Raw genomic sequence first — 27,864 nt, forward strand, 5'->3', positions numbered from 1 at the left:
GGCAATGACCTGCAGTGACAGTGGTTATCAACATCTCTTTTCTGTCTTGCAGAATGAAACAGAAGTTCATAGGAATTTTCTCTTAATTTTACAGTATGTCAAGGGTGCATAAGAGCTACTATCACCTATCAGGTATGCGACCTGCATTATTATCAATAATTAATTAAGAAGCAGATATCTGAATTGGTAAAAACAGCTCATGTTTAAAAATTACCCTAAGTTGAAATATATATTAATAACTATACATTTATTAAATATGATTAATGACTTTACAGTTATTAAAATACTTTTTTTTTTTTTAAATGTTAATCATTTTTTTTCCCCTGTTAAAGAAAAGGAAAAGACAGAAACAGGAACAGTGAATCACTCAGGTTGGAGGAGATCTATTGACGTTGAACTCCACTGCTCAAGACATATATTAATTCAATAGCCACAATGACCTTATCTTTCCCCTTTGCGCACAAATCCAACTCTCATATAATTTTCTTCATTTTTATCATTATGACTAAAACTTATTCCCATCGCCCAACAGCTGTTCATTTATTTTATTTTTTTTATTTTTATTTTTTGCTTAGTTTTTATATTATTTGATATTATTTCTTACATACTGGATACAGACCTTAAAATGACCTTTAATGTCTACTCTCTCCTCATTAGGATCTTTCTCAACAATCTTTATTCCTGTAATATCCACAAGAATATATTTTTAGACAGCTGCTAGGATATTTGAGAAAGACTCTTTGTTCTAATTTTAGAAGTCAGATGTAAAAAAATAAACAAGTGTGCTGCAGAGAAAACCAATTTTACTCTCCCACTTTTTTCTCATCTATAGTTGCATTTCTTGTGACGATTCTATTGGATTCACACTTGAAAAGGGCATTAATTCCTTACTGAAAAAGAGATCATAGAATCATAGAATGGCTTGGGTTGAAAAAGACCTCAAAGATCATCTGGTTTTAACCCCCCTGCTATGTGCAGGGTATGAAACTTCATTTCCTCTAACAGATGCTTATGCAATCTGGAAGGCCTCAAAACATCTTGTTTGCAAATATTTCTAAAGTATAAAGAAAAATGTTGCATTTCCATTTAGTAAACTAGTAACCTGATGTCCTAAAAGGTAAAGTTATTCCTGAAAATTGGTTTAGATGTTGTTCCTTCCAAAACTTATTTTTCACTCAAGATAAGACTCGATGATTTAGAAAACACTAAAAGTATTTTCCTATAATAATGCACTTTGTGAAGACAAGAAAGTGAGGAATGCCCATGGTTTCCTTGAGGTAGTTGCCCTGGGATACTTATTCTTTCTCAAAATATTATATTTAATTATTTTTTAAAACTATGAGTATTCATTGAGTTTACACACTAATAAATATCTGATGTGGCATAGGTGAATACTAATATTTTTGATGATCTACAGTGTACTTTATCCCAATATGTAATGCAGATTGGAGAAAATATATATAAAATCAGTGGTCTTTGAGTTTAAACAATCTGACCAACTCTGAATAACTATAATTTAGATAGGTTTTTCTCGAGTTTCTTTTACAAACAATGGAAAACAAAGAAACAAAACAAACAAACAAAAAAGAAAAACAACAGGCATTAAAATTAACCTCATCCTAGTATAGATGTCTAAAATGAGCCAGAAAGAATTCACTGTATGCACTCTCAGTTCTCTATACTGTAAATAAAGATAACTACATTGCGTATAGATGCTAAATTCTCTGAGTTAATTTAAATCAACCTGCTCTGATTGATTTATTCCTAGTTCAAACTATCTATAAATTCAGGATCATTGACAATGATTCATAACATTTCTTTATTCATTTTAAGGCTTACAAAACAGAATAACCTTTGATAAACCGTAATATTTTCCTCAACTCAAGAGTCAAGCTTAAATTTGATTTGCCTGACAATGAATGCTAGTTGACTGACACTTCTGCTTGAGCATTGGCTCAAAACTGTCCATATGCTGGAATGATTAATGAGCCTTTTGTCACTGTTTTGAACTTTTCCAGCACTTTCCTAGACAGAGACATCATGTAGTTCTGGAGACAGAACTGGTTAGGAATTGTTCCCAGTGGGTATTTTGTAAATGTCAAACCTGGTATGGTGAAGAAACACGTTCAGGCTATGAGCATGAAATAGAGTAAAACAGTTAGCCATAGGTTCAAGGTACAACACTTAATGTGCTTCCTTTACTGTGCAGAGAGATCTTTTGGTAGGGATCAGGCTAAAAACTGGTTCCACTAAATTAATAACTACTTCTGTTTCATCAAAGACATTTTTTTTCTTTTATCTTTTTATCAAAAGTATACATTTTCTGTGAGAATTGTATAGTGGGAACCAAAGGAGTTCTTTAATTCTAAGAGCTAGAATAGGAATTTCTGTTTCTGTTTTCTTAAAGAGGTGGTTTAAAATAGCTCATAAAATGTCTGTGGCATGCAAGGGTAACCACATTAGAGAAATATTTGTTGTACTTTCTTGTTTATTGTGTATATCTGTATTTTTGTTTTTCTGAAGATAAAGGGAAGTGGGTGGATTGAAACATACAGGTATATTTGAAAGTTTTAAGGAAGAGAAGGCAAATTTCATCCTAATGAGAGACTATGATTTTATTTTTTCAGCTTTTGAGTCATTTTTACTGTGTGAGGAAAAGCCCAAGATGTTCAAATATGATTTCTAAACATTCACTAAGGAGAAGTATATGCAAATTGTATCGTATTTAAGTAATCCAGAATAGAAAGACTACTGCTTTCAAATCTCAATTTATCTGAGAGATGTTCTGGCACCTGTAGGACTAATTAGGATTTATGGATGTTTGAATAATTTATTTTGTGTCTGATTGTCTGCTATAGAAATCCCTGAGATTTGAAACTAAATTAAAAGTGCACTATGGCAACTGTTTAAACATCAAGCTTCCAAGGACTAAAGTAATGTTTCAGGTGGGCTAAATTTTGTTTTTTGTCCTGAATTGTACAGCATGTCCCTACTCAGTACAGATGCTCTTAGACCAATCAATTATCTCACTTTCTTTAAGTTTCTTCAGGTCATGAGCAACTCCATTCTGCACTCTGAATGGTACTTTCAGACTTCTTGGGTAAGTGTTCATACAGTTGTAATTGTCCCACAGACAAGGAGAACTAAAGATCAGAGAAGGCAAGAGGAACTGTACAAAGGAATTGAAAAATAGGAAAATCCACATGGTCTACTTGGAAAGAATTCACTTCCCATTCACCACAGAAGGACTTTAAAAATTAATGTGGATGTAGCATTAATATTTAAATACTAAAGATAAAATACATAATTCTGAGTAAAAGCTAGAATGGAATAAAATAAATAAAAGCTAGAATAGAACTCTCAGCATTGCAGATCTTTGAAAATACTGGACATAGCTAGAATTTACAATTAAAATATATGTAAATACTTCATACCAGAGTTTTCTATCACGTTAAATGCAAATATACAGTGGAACTGTAACATTTTGGGTGGAAAAAATATATGTGAATCCATATGTAAGCAAAATCTTTTTTCAAAAGAGTGACTTTCTTACAAGAGAAGTCTCATTTTACAGAAAGAGATAATTTTAAGAATTTTTCTTCCATGTCTAGAAGGAAGAATGAAGCTCTTACTGGGAATTTTGACTTGAGATATATACCTTGGCTTTCCTGCTCAGTCACTGATGTCTCTAAAGTATGTATTGTTGGTAAGTTCTCATACACACATATGGTATTGTACCTAGTGATTAAGTTAAGTTAGTTTAAAATCTTGTACTGAAAAAATAATTTTGATTATATGTTGACAAGCAGTCAGTAAAAACAAGCACAATGCAATTATGATAAACGAAAGGACAGATTCTAAACTGTTAAGTAATTAAACAATCTGAAATAAATAGTATATTCCAATCAGAAAGATATGAAAAGTTAATATAATTTAAAATTCTGATGTGTCTCGAAGGATAAAAGAAACAATCTGATTTTTTTTTTTAAAGGAAAATTCTGACATATAGGTAAGAGCTCATGACATTTTCTCATACATATAAAAATAACTATATGAGGTTTACGGTCTTATATTTAAAAATATAATAGGAATAACAGAAATCCAGTTAATATCTAGATTAAGTCTATTACTGAGAAGTGCTGACAGAATGTTCAGTAAATTTTTCAATTTGTTAAGATTATATTTTGAAAAATATTATAATTCTCATATGATCTGAATTACTGAAACAGATTGCAGTCCAAACATGACTAGAAGATAGACAGTAAGGAAATGTTACATTATACACAATAAACATTTATGATTTTATGACCTGTACAATATACATCATGAAATCATATATGGTCTGGTTGAGATCTATGATATTATTCTGTTTCCAGTTTTTCTTGTCAAAGAAAAAAGTAGGAAAAAAAACCAGAATTACTAAACAAAATAGTGTAAAATGACATGAGGCATAACATAAAACCAGGCCTTGAAAATGAGTTTCTCATTGTTAAAAGAATTTAGCAGGACAACCAGGCAATCCATGGTTACCTGATCTGGTTGAGTAGCAATCACAAGAAGGAAAAAGGTGATGGGAAATTCAATTAGTAAAAAATACAGGATTAAATTATAGTTACTGCCAATTCACGTCTTTCAACAGAAAGTAGGTCTTCTTATATGTTTATTCAAATTATTAATGTGTTTGACTGTGACAAATGCACCAGTGAAACAGTCTTGTAAGGTGTTTGTGAGAAAGTACTGTTACTTGGAATAAAGATTAGTAGTATTTTAAATCAGTGATGTAAATATTAAATTGATTATATACCAGGTTACAAATCTCAGGAAGCTGATGCAACTTGAAATGTGAATACTAATGTGAATATCTAGTGATATCTCATAGGTATGCTAGCTTCCAACACTGTTTACTGTTTAATCAGTGAACCAGAAGAAAACATAAAATCAGTGCCAGTAAAACATGCAGAAGGATATATGTGGATATATGAATCTTGGAGATATGAGCCACTTCAAACAAAAACAATTTATTAACTGAATTCTGAATCCTGCATCTGTGAACAAGCAAGGTAGATTATAATTATATACTGAGAAACATACTTGTGAAGCAGAGCAATGATAAAGTATATACAATGGAATAAAAGAAATGTGAGAAAGTGTCAAAATAGTTTGATTTTTCATTGTTGGTACAGTAGAGTGGTACACACAAAGAAATATTTTATTTCTTATGGATGGCTGTTGGACTCCTGAAACATTTTTGTGTTCCTGTTGCTACTTTTGAGAAAAAACAAAAAAATAATGTAAATATTGTAGGGAAATACAGAAAAACTCAAAGCAGACTGGTTAGCCTATTAGGAATGACACTGAAGTGTGGCTTGATTATAGTGAGTCAGCTTCTCCAAAAAAAGAAAATACAAGCACTCATAGGATCCCAAACAGCACTAAATAATAATAATAATAATAATAATAATAATAATAATAATAATAATAATAATAATAATAATAATAACAACAACAACAACAATAACAACAACAACAACAGCAACAACAACAATAATAATAATAATGTTGAACAATTACCTGTAGGTGGATAGTGAGGCTGACCATGCATAAACTGGAAATCAAATACATTACTTCTTAACATGTGGTTCATGACGAATCAGCCTGCAAACCTTGTCAAAGAAAGCGATGATGGAGAATTCTGCAGCCTGCAGCAGGCAAAATGTCAGGCCAAATAGTCTAAGAAAACCATCCTGTCTCAAAAATCAGGGAATTTATTGCAAAAGTACACACTGATTGCTGAAGCTTGTAATAACGAATCTGCATTTTTGCATGTATATCTTTAAAGACATTTTTTAAACCCATGTGTGAATGCTGTAAATTATATTTTAATTATCACTTCACTAGAGATTTGCAAGTGCCATGGAAATATTCATGCACTTAAAGCTTTCTACGTTCTCTACCCAATACTGAGGCCAGATAATGCAGGAACTGTCTCCGTAATTTAAATTCCTCTAACCTGCATTGAAAGTTCTAAACAAAACAACTTGTGACATTTGTCTCTGACCAAAAGATTGACTGAGATCTCTTGTGTGACGTAGGATGAATAATTATATCATTTTTTAATATTATTATTTATTTAAAACAATCACAACATTCACAGAACCCTCATTCATTTGTCTATACAAAGGATATTAACAAAGATAATTTCCATTAGTACTATATTTCATGTACTGTATTTATGAGATTATGAATTTCTGTTAGTCTTGCTTTCAATTGCAGCTGCTTTTCTTTCATAATTCCTTTGTTTGTGCACAAAGGGGAATTTAGATGAAGTTATTAAGCATTACAGTGCCCTTATCTCATTTAAATTGTGTTGGTTGGGGAATTAGGATACACTTCAGACTTTTTGCAAATCCAACTGTATTATAAAGATAACTCTAGCATTTACGGGGAAGAACATTTTTCCCAGTCTATCTATTTCTACAACACATTGAATTTTGCTTAAGTTCTTTCATTTTGTTATATTAGAGACCAAAGAGATCTGTTTCTGTTGACCAGTCAGCCTTTGTCAGAAATCGGTTCCTCACTGAGTTTTTGATATTGTCCCAAAATTTTTTGTTGTATTTTACTTCTCTGAATATCTGAAGCCCTCTATAGTGAAGGCTGGAAAATGGGAAATCAAGAAACCCTCATATGGAAATAGTTTCATGTGTTGGCTGCAGAAACATCTAAAGTTCTTCTTTACAGTCAAAGCATAGTGGTTTTTTGTTGTTGTTTTTCATTTTCTTTTTTCCAGCTACAGTACTATGCAAGTCATTAAGCATTTGGTGAGATTCAAATGCTGAAAGACAGTGAACACTATTGAATTTCCCCTGAGAAACTGCACTTCAAGAATGTTGTGTAACAACATTTTGTCGTAGAATCTCAATATCCAGCATTTAAGAATATGAATCTCAAACCATCTTTCAAGGACTTTCCTAAAACCAGTGCAGAGACCTGATGAACTGAAATCTGTGCTACTGATCAATTCAACTAATCCTCCTTTAACTTGTTTAATCGTGAATTGCGACACTTCCAGACAGCAGTCTATAAGGTTAATGGTTTTGAAAGCATGGCTTTCAAAAAGATACCATATTCTGAGAGTCTGCAGAAATATAATTTCCAACAACACAAGGAACAATGAGAAAGAGAAGAGGGAAATAAGACTCTTCAGAAAAGCTCTTCTGGGTTTCAGACAGCTTGTGTATCAGGACCTATAGGAAGGTAATTCTATAATTCCATACTTGGATCTGAAAAATAAATAAATAAATAAATAAATAAATAAATAAAAATAAAAATAAAAAAAATTAGTTTTCATTTCTGAATTGACATTATCCAATTAAATGAGGACTAGATTTGATTTCAGGTCTCAATTAGAAAATATTTGTTTGGCTAGTGAGGTTATACCTCCCTCTCTATTTTCCTTATTTATTTGCTTGGTTTTGTTGTATTTTCTTCAGTGGATTTCTGTGGTGAGGTAATGAATTTAGACAAGGAAATCTAAGCTCATAGGCTCTCTACAGACTCTGGAGAAAAATAAGTATACTGTGGTTGACTCAAAGTAGGATCCCAGCTTCAGTGCAGATAATTATTCTGGAGAAAATCTTGTTATGAGTTCTGTGCAAATCCAGTTACTCTCAGTTAAAGACACTCCATGAGGCCTTTCCCTCTTTTTCCATGTAGGTCACAGGAAAACGTCCAAGATAAGAGCCTAATAATCCTAAATAAAGCATCCTTTTTTTTTTTTTAATTGGTTGTGATGTTAGTTTTTAGGGTTCAATTGTTTATGTATGTATTAATTTATTTATTTACCCATATGTTCCAGCATTTCACAACATTTTAAAACAAGGTTTTCATTATGAACAAGTAAAACATGAAACAACTATGAAAGTATCTAAATTTACTGATCAGATGAAATTTAAGAAACCATGTATTTTCTTAAGATAATAAGTATTCCTATTTTTAAGCTAAATGCAATCATCAGTACTTTTTATGCATCATTGTATGTTTGATTTTCCTGTTAAAAACAAAGACTCAGATGACAGGTTCTTCTCTCTTGGTGAATCAACATAATTATCATAATAAAACATATTACATATCTGTGCAACTTGCCATAATTTAAATAAATATGCCTACCAAAACAAGTTACTGAAAGAAATAATAAATTATATGTCTAAATTAACATATGCAAAACATTTTTTCCAAGGAGTCTTTAATTATCCCATTCTTATTATATAATATATTATAATAATATATATTATAATAAATTATATTAATAATTTAAACATGTCACTTAGGCTACATCTGGTGCTGAAATCAAAATGTAAATACTTTACTTTTATTTTCATTTATGCTAATATTGGCCATAAGTCCTACTGAAATGTATTCTTTACCTATACTTTTTAATTTTAAGTGTAATCAAATGAGATATATCTCCAAAATGTTGACTTTTAATTAATATTTATATTTAAAAAAACAAACAAACAAACAAAACCAAACAGACATGGAGTTTTGACAGCTGAAGTGCAGATCATCTGACTCAGCTGTGTGTGCACAGATGTGACATTAGGGCTTACACTGAGATGCAGTGCTCTAGCAGAAACAGATTTACATTGACTTGAAGCCCTGAGAATGTTTCTTTGGAGGTCTGTCAGAAGAGAAGCTACCCACTGCAATTTCTGGAAACAGAACTGCAGAGCTGAATACAGGATTAAAGTTGCAGTTTTTAACAGCAGTTTGAACTGTAATCTTAGATATTCTGCAGCATGTTTTTGGTTGATCCTGAATGCTTTCTTACTGTAAGGGGGACAGAGACTGCTCAGAGCACCTGTTGAATCTCCTTTTCTGGGGATACTCAAGACCCCCCTGAATATTTTCCTGTGCAAACTGCTTTAGGTAATTGCTTTAGCAGTGGAAGTTGGACTAGATGGTTTCCAGAGGTCCCTTCTAAACACTAACCTTTGATTCTATGTTCAGTAAATAAAATTTATTTGTCTTGCTGCCTTCTTCAGATACTTTTCCACAACTTTATGTTTCTGATTCTTATAAATTATGTCTATCACTATGGGCAATTGGTTCTTATACAAACAGTTTGTTTTCGTACAAAGGTTTTCTCTTACTTTGGTGTTTTATCCTTGTGATGTATTTATAGAAAGCAAGCACATTACTGTTTTGTTCTAGGTTCTGCTAAACTGAAAAAGAAAAAGAAAGAAACAAATTTTCTTGTATATTACTCTTGTTCATGATGGTAAATTTTACTTTTTTTGAATGTTGAATTCCATAATCATTCACAGAATCTTGTATAGCATCACAGACATTTCTGATCTCTGTTGACAACACTTGAATTTGATAGAGCATATAAATATATTTTAATTTAGAACGTCTATACCTCTCTCCCCCACTGTCATTTACAGCTGGCAGTTTCCCAGTTTACAACAGATTATTTTTTTCCTAATATTTCCTATATTTGCAATCTTCTGATCTATTGTATTTTTACATCTTATTTTTGTTAATCCAATACCAACAGTACTCCAGATCTTTTATAGTATAAACATTACTGAGTCCTAGATATGCCCACTCCTAGGTCAAATTTGGTTCAAATTTCTCTGACAGGTTCACATACTAGTGACAGATAAGGAAGCTAATTAAGCTGCTTTGGAACTCACGTACTTTGAAGCGCCATAGGATTTATCTAATCAAAAGCAATCTTTGTTCTCTGAAGTTAGCTTTAAGCTAGCCTGATGTTAAGCTTGAGATTAGCTGTAGAAAGAAGGTTCATGCCTCCACTCTTAATACAGCAGAACAATCAATTATCCAGATGCAAGTGAATGTAGATCTACTCACATTCTTAACAGCCTGACTTAATATATTCAAATGTGACTTTTCTGCTTCAGCTAGTTGGAGATGTAGCTCCCAAAGGGATGTGAGTATATTTTGCTTAGCAGTATTAAAAATAAATGTTTTATTATCACAGCTCTTTCTTCACTTTCATATAGAGAAAACAGTAGAAACTCTCTGCAGGAAATAAAATTGGCTGAACAGGAATTGAGGTTATGGGTCCTCAGAGGACATATTATACTTTGATTTTAAAGTAGGGGAGGGATGTCATCAAATTGTAATCAAATTGATTTGAGTTGCTGTTGTTGTTTTCACCAATGTAAATCTCCCCTGTTCCAGTATGAAACCATTTCACCTTTCTCTATCACAACAGATCCTAATAAAGACTCTGTCTCCTTTCTTATACTCTTTAGATATTGAAAAACCACAATTAGGTCTCCTTCACTTCTCCAGACTAATGGTCCCATTTCTCTCAACCTGTCCCTGTAGGAGAGGTGTTCCATCCCTTGGATCATTTTTGTGGGCCTCCTCTGGATGCTCTCCAACAGATCCATGTCTCTTCTGTACTGAGGGCTCTACATCTGGAAGCAGTACTGCAGGTGAAGTCTCACAGCACAGGGGAGAAGGATCACCTTCCTCAGGCTGCTGACCATGTTACTTTTGATGCAGCCCAGGATACAGTTGGCTTTCCTTGCTGTGAAGGCACCTTGCTGGATCTTGTCCATCTTTCGATCCACCAGTACCCCAGGTCCTTTCCAACAGGTCTGTGCTCAATCCTTTCATAGAATCATAGGATTACAAGGTTGGAAAGACCAACAGGATCAAATAGTCCAACAGTCCTTTCATTACCATTACTGCCACTAAACTACTAAACCATATCTTGTACCTCATCCAGACACCTTTTGAACACTTCCAGGGATGGTGACTGCACCACCTCCCTAGGCAGGCTATTCCAGCACCTGACCACTGTCTGAGAGAAAATGTTTTTCCTTATATCTAATCTAAATCTCCCCTGGCTCAACTTGTGGCCATATCCCTTCATTCCCCCACATGTATTGGAAGTTTGCCTTAACTCCGATGCAAAAGCTTGCACTTGGATTTGTTGGACTTCATGAGGTTCTCCAGGTCCCACTGCTCAAGACTGTTTAGATCTCTCTGAATGGCATCCCATCCCTCAGGTGTGTTGACTGCACCACAAAGCTTGATGTTATTCGCAAACTTGCTGAGTGTGCATTTGATCCCAGTGTTGGTATCACTGATGAAGATGTAGACAATGCAATGTCAGTATGCAGTTTTTAAATACATCAGTGCATTTTCATGTGTCTTCTCACCCTGTCAGTGCCATGCTCATTTCTAAGCATTGAGTTCTCTTCTACCAGAGATTCCCATGAACATCATGTAGTGGTAGCAAGATATATGTCTGTTCACAGAAGACATATCTCAAGGTACTCAGACTTAAAGTACTGTCTCTAAGGAAGCAGAAGCTGAACTCTGAAAGTTGTAGTAGCTAAACTACTGAATATCTTCCAGCAGCTGCAAGGTTGATCAAAGTTGTTTTCAATGTATCTCTGCAATAAAAATTTTTATGCTACAGAGGTGAAGAAATGTGATATGGCATCAGCTTGGTTAGTATTACTTCAGGCCATAGATTAAGGGAATTATGTCTGTGTATAAATCAAAAAAGGAGAAGGGAAAAAATGTTTTAATGTGAGAAGTAATATGATGTAAATAGTATGGAATAAGGGCTGGAGATTGTACTGGCTTTAGCTGATATGAAGGTTGTAAAAAGTGGAGGGGCATACACAGCTATGGCATTTGTCTTCCCAAGTAGCTGTTACATGAGGATGAATCCTATTTTCCTGGATATGGTTAAATAACTCCTTTTCAGTGGGAAAAATTGACTTAATTTTACTCTGTTTACATGTGCAGCTTTAATTTATCTATAAAATTATGTACATCTTGATCTATGAGTTTTCTTACTTCTGCTCTTCTGATTATTTTCACCATCCCACTGGATGTAATGAGCAAGCAGCTTTGTGGGTGCTTAGATGTCTGCTGTGGTTAATCTACAACATAATAAAAGTGTCTTTTAATGGAAGTTGTTGTTGTTGTTGTTTGGTTTTTTTTTCTCTTCCACTTTTTAATTCAGTACTATATCTTTGATCAAATTCACTTTTCTGTGAACTAAAAGAATTCAACTGACAAGAACTTTATGTGTGACACAATTGACCTGAGTTATGTAAAGCCAATTGCACACACACACAAGGAATTTTCAAAAGGGTTAGTCATGATTTTAACTCGTTAACTCTATACTTGCATGATAAGTAAGGAAGATTAATAAAAAATTAATGTATTTTTTCTGTCTTTCAGCATGCAAATTGTTTATGACAAGTGCTTTGTTGTTGGGCAATCCATTTGTTATGTGATAAATGTTGCAAAATTTACTGTGAATACAGAATGTGAATGATTAGCCTTTTCCTTCCCTGACTCTCTTACAGAGAAAAGTCATGTAAAGCTTCTTCAGTAATAGCAAATGAAACCTTGTGAGCTACAAAGCAGGCAGAGAAAAATTAAAGTATTTCCTTGAGTCACACACTAAGCTTTCAATTCTATAATGTGCTTTGCAAGATTTAAACAAAACTAATACTCATGGGACTGGGATACTAATGGGACTGGGATACTAAATCTATAAAAATTTATAAAGAAATCCTTCAAATTTTTCCTTCAATAAACAACATATACTGTTTTCGTAAAAATGAAATTTTACTTTGAATAATGGATGCAAAATAACTTCATTTCGTTTAATGCAGCTTTGTGCTTTTTTGGCGCTGCAATGTACCAAAAAAGAAATGAATACCTATATATGTATATAAATAATTGAAGAGGTTCAAATTCCCTCTTATTCTATCGCATACTAATTATAACCAATTAAGAACAAATATTTGATAACAGCCTACGCTGAGACCCCCTTTTTTGTGTACCTAACAGCAGAGTATAGAACTTTAGATTCAGACATTAATTTGTGTATGTGAGTACATTAGTGGCTAATGAGATTCAAGAAGTGTAAAACATTGATAAAAAGTGTAAAATGACTGACTATAAGCCACGACAGAGTTATATATTTCTAACACTATTATATCCCATGGGAGCCCACTCCTAGTTTAATAGAGCTCAAAGAACAGTAAGCACAAGAATAAAATTTTGTGTGCTAAATTTGTGACTTAATGTGCATTTTTAAAAAACCTTAGCAATAGTGTAAGTATATCAAAATATGCAATTTAAGCATAATTGACTATTTCTTTTAAACTCTACCAGGTAAACATTTCATCAGCTTTATTTTTTTAAAAAAAAAAAAAAAAAAAAAAAAAAGAAAAAGTTAATTATATGCACTGGTTTAACAGAAAACTGTCAGATCCACTTCATAACATGATTTAATTTCAGTTTTAATAAAACATTCTTATGAACTTGAATGTAGGAAGGCATTATCTACAGTACCATTCCTACAAATGCTGGAACTCTAATGTACAGTGCATTTCTGCACTGCTCTGGGCTTCCACTACTATTTCCTTTCACAACTGCTTTCACATCCAGCTTGTCTGAATGACTGACTCCACCTGTCTTCTTGAGCTGGCTAGATAGTTTACAAAAGGACATGCATTACTTCCTTGGGGAAGATCAGATCTCAGGGTAACTGAATGGCTCCTTGAAGTGTTGCATCTACATCAGTTCCTGTTCTGATTTTGTCTAAGTAAAAAATTTAGGCCAGTAAAAATCTAGGCTAGATTCTATTTGTAGATCCTCCAGACCTATGATTATTTTCTCTACTTCTTTCATACTCTAAAAATACAGTTGTCCAGTTGGCATTGTAATAACCTGTGTTTTCAGAGGCTGTTTATCCACAAGATTTCTTTATGACATTCCTGAAGTTCACAAAAAGAATAGACCAATGATTCTGCTCTTTTTGTTTCCTCTAAGTGAGTAGCTTATGTTTCCTGAGTATTATTAATAGAGTTTTATTAATTGTAATTCTTGCTTTCTGTAATTATTGGAAGATTTTATTAAACAACAACAACAAACAGTGCATGCACAAAGAAGATCCTTCTTCCCTAACAGGCCTGAGACTAACTATTGCAGCCTGCACTAGATGATCTGGTATAAATGGCAGAAGTTTCTGCAGTGCTGAGATTTGCAGAAATGTCCCAGAAGAAACAGAAATTTGCTTGAGGGAAAAATACCAAAGTTATAATTTCATTAAAGGCCTCTAAATTTATAACCGCTTCTGATTCCATATGAAAACCAGAAAAAGGATGGAAACCATAACCTTTGAGTTTGACTGATGAGTGCAGATGTTGTGGAGTTATGTAGTTCAAGACATTTTAAAATGGATGAAGAGAAAGAAAGAGGAAATTCTTATTTTGAAGTGATTCCTGCTGTAAGCCTGGTACAAAGTGTATTCATTGTCAGAGGAAAACCATATAATATTGAGTCACGTTGGTATCACACAAGGCAATATTGTCACAATTTTTCTGTTAACAGTGCAATTAGCAGATTGATTAACAGGTGCTGAGATGAAGAACCTGGATTAATGGATTGTATTTCCATTCATGGGTAGAAAGAGAGATCTGGAGAAGACTAACCCACCCACTACCAAAGGACTGAAGATTGACTGAGATTGCATGGTTATTGCACCTGAGTTAAAAGATAGCAGGAATACAGTGTCTTGGTTTCATCTGTGTTGTAATTTTTTTCTTCAGTGTGTCTGGTATGAAGCTGTCTTTTGGTTCTAGGAGAAAAACAACATTGTTAACAGACTGATGTTTTATGGCTGCTGTTATGCAGTGTTGTACAGTAACAAAGCCATTCATAGGAAAGGGCCCAAGGAACTAGAAAGGAACAGAATTAGGTTAGGACAGCTGACTTAAACTGATCACAGGGATATCCCATACCATATGATACTGTGCAGAAGGAGTTTTGTAGGGAGAGGAAATTCATCTTGCTCTCTTCTGCTGGTCAGGGCTAGCGGATAAGCAATTAATTGCACATCACTTGCTATATACATATCTTCATATAATCATAACTATTTTCCTTTTCTCTATCTTAGTAAATATTTTTTATCTCAACTTGAGTTCTACGTTTTTTTTGTTTGTTTGTTTGTTTTTCCCCTGTTCTCTCTCCCATCCCTCTGGGAAGGGGGGAGCAAACAACTGTGTGATGCTGAGCCACCTGCTGGGTTAAACCGCAACAAACACACACACTGCAAATAGCAAAGGGAAAAAAAAAAAAAAAAAAAAAAAAGTATACTTGGCTGTATCTTCTAAACGATGCATTCTAACACAATCCAGAAATGATTCTATGAAGTTTATCTGGCTACAGCTTTTGGTGTCTGATTTTGAAAAGAAAACCTCTGATGTATGTTAGTTCCCTAAATGCTGGTTCACATAAAAGATAATAATTTCCTCTTGCAACCAATGGTAAATATTATTATGCTAGAACTCTGTATTTTATTTTTTTTTTAACATACTGACAAAATATAATTACTTTCCAAAGTTAGTCAACATTCCTGCTAAAAGCATATAACAAGACATTTGCAGCCTGTATTATAATGTGTTAAAGATAATATATAACTTCCAGTATTATTTTATTCTTCCATAATTCTAGGCAGCAAACATTTTTGTTATGATTCTCTAATTGAGCTTTTATAAATAAGTGCAGAGAGAAAGAGAGCAGAAACAAATACATTAGCAGAAGTGATACAACTTTAATTACGCTGGAAAATTATTGGGTGAGCAGAACCACAGTCTTTTATATCCCTGTTCAAGAGCTTAAAAGAAACATGATATTTTCTATAATTCATACCCTTGAAAAAAATATACTGCAGCCTAGGCAACTCAAACGTGCTATAATCTAAGTTGCTGCTGGCAGCAGAATGAGCCTTTAGAACTTATGGCTTTGTCACCTGATATGAAAGTATCTAAATAAATAAAATCCATTCCCACTTGTATCCTTAGCTCACAAGCGTATATTCTTTTCTCATATGCCTGCCAATATATTATTTGGTGGAACAATTTATCTCAACTGAGAACAGACCTACCTTCCAGCTGTAAACAGCATTCCCACTTCTACCTATTTATCCAAATTAAACTCTGAATCTGTGACTGTCATGGTATGCTGGTAACTTTACACAGATGTATATTATACAGTTTAAAAGTAATATGTCTTTGTACAGTGCCTGCTTCTGGGAATTGTAGTAGCATTTCTATTGACTTTTCAGCTGCTTAATTTCAATATTTTTCATATTTTTCCATACTTAATGTTTCTTTTTAGTTCAGAATAGTTCAACAATGTAGTTTAATGTCCTTATTGTAATTAACATCACCATTGGACTTTGCACCTATGCATTTTTCTGCGTCTTGCTTTGTAAGAAGGAGAATATTTTTTTCTGTAATCTTTGTCATATGCTATTACTGAGAAGAAAATAAACAAACAATATATTAAAAAAAACAAAACAAAACAAAAAACAAACACAAAGCAATTCAAAAACCAAAACAAGCTTTCTTACAATGGTTTTGCTAATATTGTATTTTAAATTTTTCCCCCCTCCCTCCCAAGGGCTTCTTATTTTCATGCTCCATGCTTTTTAGTATTGAAAACTGAAAATAATGACTGGGGGTTTTGGTTGTTTGTTTGTTTTTGTGTTGTTTGTTTTGTTTGATTGTTTGTTTGTTTGTTTGCATAAAACCCCAAGTATATTAGTTAATGAGTTCTAAGATCACAGGTGACAGCCATGGATTCTGTCATGGTTTTGTAATTTTGCTATCAGTATTCCACACATAACATCATGTAAATCATGGATAATTTTACTGAATGTGCAGCTCACAGTAGAAGAATACATATCCCAGAGAACATCATGGTCAGGGATGAGTCACGGGACAAGGACACTATATAATCTCACTTGGGGTTGGACTCACTCTCTTGAATCCTCGGAGCCAGGGGGGAGTATGTGGGAGCCTTCCAGCTGTTTTGCCTAAAGCTACAGTAGGTCTCTCAGTTTTGGGACTCACTCTCTCTCCTATTTTGCTTGATTCGTTAGCCTTAATTTCAATTATATTGCATTACATTGTGTTATCCTGTATTTCGATATAGTATTTAGAAAAAAAGTATGCCTCCTTAGATCATTACCGCTGTTTTGTTTTCTAATTTCCCTTTTTTTTCCCCTTCCTTTTGGGCTAGCGGCCCTGTGGGCCAGCTGCCCCCTTTTAACGGGTGCAGGTAGATTTTTGGTTAACCCGTGACAGATGCAAAGCTAAAATATGTCATGTACATCAGGTCTTTAATAATGCTCAGCAGGTGGACACTGGTAGTACACACTGGCTAAATTCTAACGCTGAATAAAATGTCTGAAGCTTCACAGAACTGTTTGTGAATGAGCTATTAGCTCCCTAGCTGTGTACAATTCTTCTCAGAAGTCATATAGCTAGCTGTATATTAAGAGAAATAAAACAAGAGAAGCAAGCAGAGAATGAACAAGTTCCAGATAAAGTCAAAAGGGAAAAATCATATTCTCTTTTGAGAGAAACTCTTTAGTTTGTTTGTTTGTTTATTACATAGAGAATCATAGAATCATAGATTCATTCTATTCCAATGCATCATTTACCCTTTATTTGATTAGAGTTACACTTTGATTCTCCACTATCATCTTCAGAGCCCAGAACAAGGAATGGTTCAAAAAAACCCCCCAGATTTTTTTTTATTTTTTTTTTTAATCTTTCTTCAAAACATTGTGATATGTAAATTTGTAGAATTGTGTTTGATGTGCAAGTCAAAGCTATTCGTGCTACGTTTTCGTTCTGGGTATTATGACTTTGTGACTTCAAGACTGTACTCAAACTCAAAAAAATAATGATGGAAGATTACAGCAAGGACTACAGGCACAATCTTATTATTGGAAAAGAATTATACTAGCTTCCCTGATGTTGGTGCTTTTTCTGATTCTACATCTTGTGAGCTATACTAAGAGAGGGTATTAAGGAAGGGGAACAAAACACAATAACACCTCATAATTATATTTGGTTAGTTGGAACAAGTTGAATTTCAGTGCTGTACAGCATGAGCACACCTCCTGAGCCACCATCTGCAAAGAGCCTCTCTAACTAAATCTAAACTAGTTCTGTGGTGAAGAGTCTGCAGCCACAGTGTAGTGAAAGAATTTACCTGTTCTTAAGGAAACTTGGAGAATCTAGGAAGGCCATGAAAACATATGGTATAAAATTTCATCTGCTAAGAAAATGAGATAATTTCAGTAGCTGAGATTGTTTGAAAGAGACAGTGAAGTCTCTTGTGCATGATTTTTGTTAGGCTATTCTTTTCTTTGAATTAATTTTACAAGTCTTTCCTTTTATATATATATATATATATATATATATATATATATATATATATATATATATATATGTATGTATGTATGTATATATATATAAAATTTCTATTGTCTCCTGGGAGAAGCAGTTGCCAGAATGTGTGCAACTGTTGCTTCCATACACTTGACTTCTTCTCTATATTGATATCCTTTTCCACCTGATGTCTTGCTCCTCACTTGTCTATTTATAGTCCTTACTAGACTAAAGCTTCCTCTTTTTTTCTTTTAATTTTCCATGGCTGACACTTGGTTCCTAAGTACTGTCTCCATGTCCTAGAGCAACCCTTAAAACTCTTATAGTTCCTACTAATAATTTCTTAAAATCCCAGGATTCTTCACATACCTCCCTATACCTCTCAGTATTTCTGTAGTCACTTGGACATCTCTTGCTCTTTGTCATATGAGTCTGTGCTCTCTTTCTGTCCCCTTATTCGATTTTACTTTGCCAAAAATGCTAAGATACTGTACTCATATATTCCTTTGTATCTGATAATTAAACATGAAATTGCAGCTATTCTGCTGAATATTTCAGCTAGTGGCAAAAGAATATCAGCTACATTTTCTCATAGTGCTAGATTGAGGTGCTTTTGCAGATATAAATATTACCTCTTTTTTTTTTTTTTCTGTACATTTACCCTCTTTCATTTTCCTAAGTGTAGAAAATACACTATGTATTAATGTATAAAAGCTTCTTCAAAATAGTAGAAAAGTCCTCTAAAGTGTAAGTCATATTTTGCACTAAAGAAAAAGAGGTAGAGAGAAAATCAGTATCTCAAGACTAAATTCTTGATTGCCAGAATATCCTAGCTATTGTGAAGTGTGAAAGGAGCAATGACATGCCAGAGACTAGTAAGAAAATATAGAAGTTTTATGTTCCTTTGAGCTGTAATATTTTACTTCCCATGGGTCAAGCAAGGAAATTCAAGAGGCTGGTTCAAGATAAAACAGACCTACTATGTTGAAAGCATCTGTCTTTCTAGAAACAGAGAAGCTGTGAATCTCCAGGAAAATCTAAGGTATTATTTGCCACACATGGTATGCACTGATATGATATCAAACCAAGCACTGAGATCATGACAACTTTTATGAACATCATAATAGTCCTTATGTAAGAATGACAATGTAACATTGCTAAAAACAATACACTTTAAATAAGCTAAAATAACTTAGATTGAATGTATTGGGAAACCCTTATAAGTCTTCTATTAACAAACATAAGATAAAACGGCATAAACACACTATCAACAAAACAGTCCCGTTCATACTCTTCTGTTTCAGTTTTCTGTTATAAGCTTCCCTCTCCGTGATTCAAAATTCGCTGTCAGTGTCCTGCTTCCCCACCTACCTGTCACTACAGTAATTTTTATGTTGTATGTCCTCTACCCTTTTCCGAAGCACTTTCTTCTCTGGATTGCTTCCACTCCACCATGACTGTGGGTTCTCTGATCCTGCATCTGTGTTTTAGACTCAATCATGATTCAGTTTCTATGTCATAAATATTTTAAAATAATGCTAATATGTGTTCTAAATGCAATAGAAGTCAATTTCCTGTGCACTTGACTAATGTGATAGTACTGGATTGGTAAATAAGAACAGAAAATATTAAAGTGCACCTTTCTGGTACGGAAGAATGTTAGTACAAACAAAATTGTCAATCTGACATATTTTAAATGATTGGGACTGTCATAAGCTTCAGCAGAGCATCAAATAAACCTGCAAATAGATCCTTGTAGACAGTACTTTTTAGCATTTATCTCACAAACACTAAAACACTGGCCATGAAAATACAGTAAAATTATACAAATTTTAGTTTACAATTTCTGGTTAATTTTAATAGATACAGGTTTGAACTGTGATGTGAAAATTGTAACTGGAAGTTGAAGGCTGACTTAAGCAGAAAGTACAATTTAGCTGTAGAATGAATCTTTACCATTTTTAAACTAAAAAAGTAAAGAATTACAAAAATACTAGATGCATAAAGTTTCATACATGCATCCTATAAATTAGTTCTTGCAAATATAATCGGTTTTACTTACTCATAATGCTCAGTGGAGTGTATGTTTTTTAACAAATAAACCAGTATTTGAGTTATGATTATGTAATTTTATAGTTTTTCCATACATAAGTAGAAGCAACTTATTTAAAACTTATTCTATTAAAGATGTTAAAAGTTGCAATAACTTACTGCCTTTTAAATCTTCTTAATTGTCCAGTATCATAAGTCCTCTAACAGTTTCCAAAGGGAACAAAAAAAAAATCTCAGTCAATCAACTTTCCTCCTATAAACTGTACAAAGCAAACTTTTCTGAAACAAACAAACAAACAAAAAATCCAAATTTTCCTACATATAGCACAGGCAAGTAGCTCTCTGAACTTGCAAAAGAAAGGCTATCTGTTTATTTTTTATTTATATATTAAATTTACCCAAGTGAACGCTATATTCTCAATATTAGTCTAAAATATTCTTTGATATGTTGGGAATCTTTCATACATTTATAAATTTACTCTATTGAAATAACTGTTATTCTACCACGTTAAACATGAATTGTCTGGACTATGCAATTTTATTGCCTAGACTGCTTTATCTCTGCAGTGATGAGAACACTTAAATTATATCAATTTCAGGAAAGTTTATTTCAAGTCTCCATATTTTTCCAGTGTTATTGCTTTTTCCCCTCAGTGAATAGATAGCATATAATTTTACTTTGTGTATAAATTCAACAATACTTTCCAGGTTTCCTGCCTTCTAGAAAAAATGTGCTTCTCTTCTATTTGCACACCCGTAAGTGCAATTGGTCTGCATGTGATTTCATGGATGACAGCAAATTGATTTCCCAGTGCTGGCAGGAACATAACTTCCTAAGAGTTACTTAAAAATTTCCACTAACTGTGAGAAGAAACTGGGCTGTAATTGTCGTACTTTAAAACATCATCATTTTATTGATTTCTTACTTCAGCATTTAATAACAGTTGTACTTACATGATGAAGCCGTGCCCCAGATTGATTTGGATATAATATTATTGATAGTACTGGCATGAATTAGAAGTGCTGTCCAGATGAAAGAGCCAACAAACTTAAAAGTTCATCAGAAGTTCACAGAAGTCAAAGCAAAAGCTTATCCCCTTATATGACGGGGATTTCCATAATGATAAAGCATGGAGTATGTCAAAAGAATTTACTTGTACTTTTCCACTTTATTTGTAAAGAAGTACAAATATGTCACAAAATTTCATCAGTTCATGTCTAATTCTGTTGCTGTTACACAATCATAGAATCCTATAGAAATCCCTTCCAGCACTGGCCTCCCTGCAGAGGCACAGCAGGAGGAGACAGACATAGCTGAGCCAGCCAGGGGCCATGGCCAGGCAGAGAGGAGGCTGTTGTCTATATTCTGTCCCTCACAAATGAAGCCAGTGCTTCACACAAATTGAGTTTACTTTACACAGACTCAGTCTGAACACAGAATAAATGAAGGCTGCAACTTGGCAATCATTTATTTTAGGTTATGGTTACAAAAATGGAAAGATGCTTTATGTGCAAGCTGTACTTCATTTCCAACACACAAAAATAAAATGGTCTATCTCCACCAGCCCAGAGGAGTAAACGGGGAAAAGACAGGGGGTTGGGGGTCCAATTCTGGGAATTCTGGGACTCAGAGGAAGGGACACCTTGTCCACCTCTTCCTAGATATGGAAAGAGCAATCACCACCACTATCTATGCATAGAACTCATCAAGATGAGTCAACAGCAGGTCACTTTTTGGATTCTGGGGCTGATGATGCACACAAATATAGGAGAGTCCCTGTGCAACCTGTCCCCCATTCAGAATAATCTGTCCATGTTCTTATTAAATTCCCTTCTAACTCTTTTCAGACTTAAGATACGCTCACTAGTAACTGTTCACAACTCAATATAAGAAAAATAAAATAAAAATAATCTTTATATATCTCAAATGTGGCTGGTAGAAAAAAGTTTTAGATTTATCATTCTCTTTCTTACTGAGCTTCATAAAAAAAACATTCAATAAAATCATTCAGAATCTGAACATGAAATACAAGATGAATTTCAAAATTTATCTATATGGGAACCACAGGTAGATAAAAAAAGATACAATCAGTTTTTATATCCTTAGATAAATACACAAAAGACCTACTTTTCTCAGTGTCCAGTATCTCACTGTGCAGCATGCTGGCTAACGGTCACTCAGGTCAGCTCCCTCAACCTTACTACTTACACCTTGCTACAGCTCAGTACCAGCAGATACAAATTATGAAACAATTAGCAGTAGTAGCTTCAGAAAGAGGACATCATTTTTCATTATATTATGGATAAAACAACTTGCTCATGGAATTGGCAAACTAGGACCATTTTTTGTTTGACATGACATCTGCATCACATTGATTGGATACCTAAATGACAAGCACACATTAAAAAATTGAAAATATGAGCTTAAAAAAACAAGCTTTTTGTTTGTTTCTTTCTTTCTTTGTTTCTTCTTAGTTTTTGTCCTGTATGTCTGTAAAATCTCCATTTTATTATTTTATTTTAGTAAATTCAGAGTTATATTATGTGGAAATGGAGCATCTGGCCTACACCAAAAAATAAATCCAAACACATTTAGCATTCTTCATGGTCCATGCAACCCTGGAAATGAACAACCTCTCTCTCTCTCTCTCTCTCTCTTTTTTTTTTTTTTTTTTTTTTTTTTTTCAGTCCTAGCACTATAGACAGTTTGTAGAGGATTCATTTTACAATAAAGTATATATATATATATATATATATTATTTTGAGTCAAAAACATAACCGTGAAGAGCATCACACACACTAACACTTCTATTTTCATGAGATACTCTCATAGTGAGCCATATAATTATTTTCTTTTCAGCAACAGTTGTTCTTGGACCTGTACCCAAATTTCACACAGTAAAGCTTTGGCATACAAGTACTTCAGTGTGAACTGGAGCTTGGTAGTTTGTTTTTCTTTTTTTTTGTTTCAAATTTGAAATGATTTATCCTACAATTATTTGTCCTTTGGTATTCTAGAATTTTCACTTCACAAGGAAATTATGGTAGGACCTCAAATACCTTAAGGTAAAGGAGAAAGCCTGAACACTTTTGGAAGTCAACCTTGTTTCTTCAGCTACAGCTTTTTTCTCTGAATGTGACATTTCTTTAATGAGTATGGACATTAACTTCGTGAAATCATTTATATGGAATCTTGTTCTCTATAATGCCAAGCAGAAACGAATTCCACTCTGGATTATGCATTAATAGATACACTAACTTAATCAGTAGTAATGATTAGCAGAAATAATTGTGACTACCAAAAATTGTTAAGAATTGATTCTATGTCAAAGAAAGTTTTTATTTTCTCAACATTTAAGATAAGAGTTAAATTGTGTCTACTGGATAAATGTTGATGCGAGTTTCACATATACACAGAATAAAATCATATAAACAAATAGTTCAAAATACTGTTTATTAATGTATTCTCAATTTAAATATATTCTAAGGAGATGAGGTGGCAGATTGACACGTGTTATCTATGGTAGTCTCGACTGTCATTTTTACTCTGAAAGAAAGTTGCAGTTGTTTATTTTATAAGCTGATTTTCAAATTCTGAATGAAGAGCTACTGAATCATCTAAGTTTAATAAAAATGATATGAAACATAAAGGTCAGAGATGATGTTATCTTTGCAGCATTGTATTTATTTGAGCTTATAGTGGTAAGATATAATGTTCTTTATTAAAGATTTAATAAGCTACCTTCAATCAGCCTATACATACCTAGAGCAAGAAAAAATAATTAAGTTCCTGCTAAGGTTCAGAAAATAATTTAATGTTCATTCCCTAAAAATAAATAAGTATGAAAGTATAGAATAAAGGAAACTTTTTTATAAATTTTGCACTTAAAATCCTTCAAGAGAATTTAAAATTTTGTCCTGACAGTGACTTTCATTCCTAGGATAAATGGTTAGAAACACTACATACTGATGAGTGCACCACATTTTGTGGTGCTAAGAACTAAAAGACAGATCTTTCATACAGATTTTTGAATAGTTTTGTTGTCATTGCTGTTGTTTTTTTGTAGTTAAGATGACAGGCTGTAGGAGAAAAATTCTGGTACAAGAAAGAACAATTATTAGGTCTAACATTCTGCAGTGTGATAAAAGTGTCCAATAATGTTAAAAGAAACATCTGATCCTAGATTTGTGTCTGAACTTGCACCATGAAAGATATGGTACTCTTTCTTAATATATTTTCTTTGGTAAGATAAAGGAATATGCTCTGTCTCAATTAGCTCATCAAATCAGTGAATAGAAGCGTACTACAGTTTTTGGCTTATAGCCAAAAACAAAGTATGTACTGGGCTGCTTGGTACAAAGAGATATGTGGAGTTGCTCAATAGAGACTGAGTACTGAGAATAAATGGAATCACACTAACTTCTATATATCCTTCTATAATAATCTCAAAAATAAATTTTTCCTTCCTATAATTAAAATCTTTCTGCAGGGCAAGATTTTTATTCCTGGTAAATAATGGAAAGAAAATCTACATTGTGAAGAATATTTTACAATTATGATATCTTTTAAAACTCTTAAATCTCAGTTACTTTTTCAGGTTTAATGATGTGCTTTATCGTATTTAGTGATACATTACACTTTCACTCTTGTTTGATAAAAAAAGGAATGCACTATTTTTTCAGTCAGACATATAAATTCTATTTCTTTTGCCAGATACAGTACCTATGTTATGCAATCAAACTTCATTAAGGATACTGGACTTTTCTGGCTGTAATAAACCCTACCTAGACCCTAGTAAAGAAATATTATAAAAATAATTTTGTTGGTTGCCTGTGTTCTGGCATAATCATATGTCTCATTTTTATTGAATATGGCATTCTTATCAAATATATATACATAATTTTACAACTATATAAAATTATTTAATAATATAACGTCTCTGTACAAATTATTGAATACTATAAATTCTTCTTCATTTATGAAAAAAAAGCTAATGATATAACATTTTAAAAGCTTGAACATAGTGTGAATTTATAAATATTACTTTTGTCCTCTAGCAGAAAAGGAAAAGGACATTTGACCTCATTCTGTATTTTTCACATAGTTTCAACAACCTTTACTTTCTTTGCTAATAGGTGTTCTGTATAGTTTGACCTCATTAAATATTTTGGGTTTTTTTGGATCAATATTTCATTATATGATCATTTTGCGTATTTCTTCTGGGAAGGTGATTACAGATTGCAAGAAACATAAGAGGGGTTTATAATGTCAAGATACAGCAGTAATAATAAATCAGTGAATAAAAAAGTGTGCACACTTTTTGCTCTACTTATTAAACTGTCTTTATCTCAGTCCATGTTTTGTTACTTCTACCATTGCAGTTCTCCCTTTTATCCCACTGGGAGAGACAGGAAACTAGTCATCTTGGGGGTATAGTTGCTTGCTTGAGTTAACCCAAAAAAGTAATGAACAAATCATTTAACAGGATTGTGAACCATTATTTACTTCATATCTAGATCAGTACTGACTGTTTTCAGGAATATACAGGATTTGTATGCATTGGATTTTTTCTCCAAATCTATTTTGGATATGAATTCTGTAAAACCACAGTTTCAAAGGTTTATTCATAGGTCTTCAAATACTTCCTTTTACTTTTCTTAAACTTTGTAACATTTCCTTGCCATGTAAGGTGATAGTGATATTGACTGCATCACCTGACAATCCCTAAAGAGTTGAAGACAGCTGTCAAAATTGCAACTGTAGAACATTTTTGACAGTGCAAAGTTTTGTTGGATTAATTTATTTTATGGAAGGAAGTAGCATTTCCACACATCCGAGAAAGGTATAATTGTCATTAGATTTTCTTTCACAAAAATCTTGATTTCCTTACAATATTTCACTTTATGATCACGTTATGGATGTCCCTTTCTGAAAACTTCCCTCACAAGTTCTTCACATCAGTCTAAAACTTAATCTGGCAACAGCTCACATTTCTGCTTCCTATTATGCTGATTTTATAACCTGTGCTAATAAATCAATAAATATATATACTTCTATATACGTGTATTACAGCATTAAAGGAGCAAGGAAACAGGTAGTTGGCAATCTAGATCCCATGTGAAAAGATGACATGACAGATCAGATAGACAGATGGACAAATAAGGAACTGAGGTCTTTTAATATCTCTGTGAAGCAATATTGCAGTAATACATACTAAACTTATGGCAACATGTAGGATGAGACCAGGAAGATGAAGGTTAGGAAGCAAATGTGAATCTTAATGTTCTTCTTCCCAAAGTAGCTAATCAAGCGTGAAATGATATTTTACACACTGGTGATCTAAAGTATAATTTACAAGAAAAGTAGTCTGTAAGTGCCTAAGCCTGATATGCTCTCCCAACTGTATATAAAACTTCTCTCATAATATCTCTGCTAATTAAGTAATTTAGAAAAAGTATGTGTGTCTGCTGATTTTGCTAAGATTTAAGATAACAGCTTGATACACCTTTTATAATATACTGATGACCCAAAACATTCTCACCTTGTTGAAAAACACCTATTATATTGGACTTAGAAAGAGTAATATGAATAAAACAAATAACACAGTGTTACCTGAAGAAATAAGCAATTGCATTCCATTTCAACAGAGGATACAAAGGATAAAAGAATAAAGTATTGTAGAATGCACAAAGTGTCAAAATTGGAGGCCTGCTAGATTGATAGCACAAGTTCAACGAACTAGAATTATTGAAAAAACAGAAATATTAAGGAAAAGACAGATCAAGTCTAAGCTATCAGAATTTGTTCTAAAGTGAACAGGTGACAGACCCATAATAGATTCCAGTGATGCAGAAATCTGGTGACACAGATGGGAAAAAAATATAAAATAAAATAAATAAAATAAAATAAAATAAAATAAAATAAAATAAAATAAAATAAAATAAAATATTATAGTAATAATAGTAATAATAATAATAATAGTAGTAGTAGTAATAATAATAATAATAATAATAAGTAGAAATATAATTATCCAAAAATATTTTTGATAGACTCTGAAGCTGCTTATGCGACAGATACATTTGATTATTTGTACATTTGTGATTAAACAAATATTACACAGAAAAATAAAGAAAATGTTTTGTTAATGGTGCTGCCATGAAAACAGTGCTGCTTGTAGTACTAGATTAATAATAACAGTTTTTATGTTAATAAATTCATTTCACTATTTATAATATCAAAATATATAAAACTTAAGGAAAGTAAGAAAGAAAATAATACCAGAAATTGCAGGATAAGCCACTCTACATTTTGTCAAACCTCTCTATTTCATATTCATACCACTCTCCATCACATTTGAATAGTTGTTGCTGTCAGGCAAACACCCTATTGACCAGAAAAAGAGAAACATCATTCCCAATTTTAAGAAACTGAGAAAGGAAGAACCAGGGAACTGTGATCTAGTGACCCTCACCTCAGTATCTGGGAATATCATGGAACAGATCATCCTGGAATATATGTTAAAGCACATACAAGATAGGAGTTAATCTGAGA

This window comes from Coturnix japonica, chromosome 3 (genome assembly GCF_001577835.2).
Source record: "Coturnix japonica isolate 7356 chromosome 3, Coturnix japonica 2.1, whole genome shotgun sequence".
Lineage (NCBI taxonomy): Eukaryota > Metazoa > Chordata > Aves > Galliformes > Phasianidae > Coturnix > Coturnix japonica.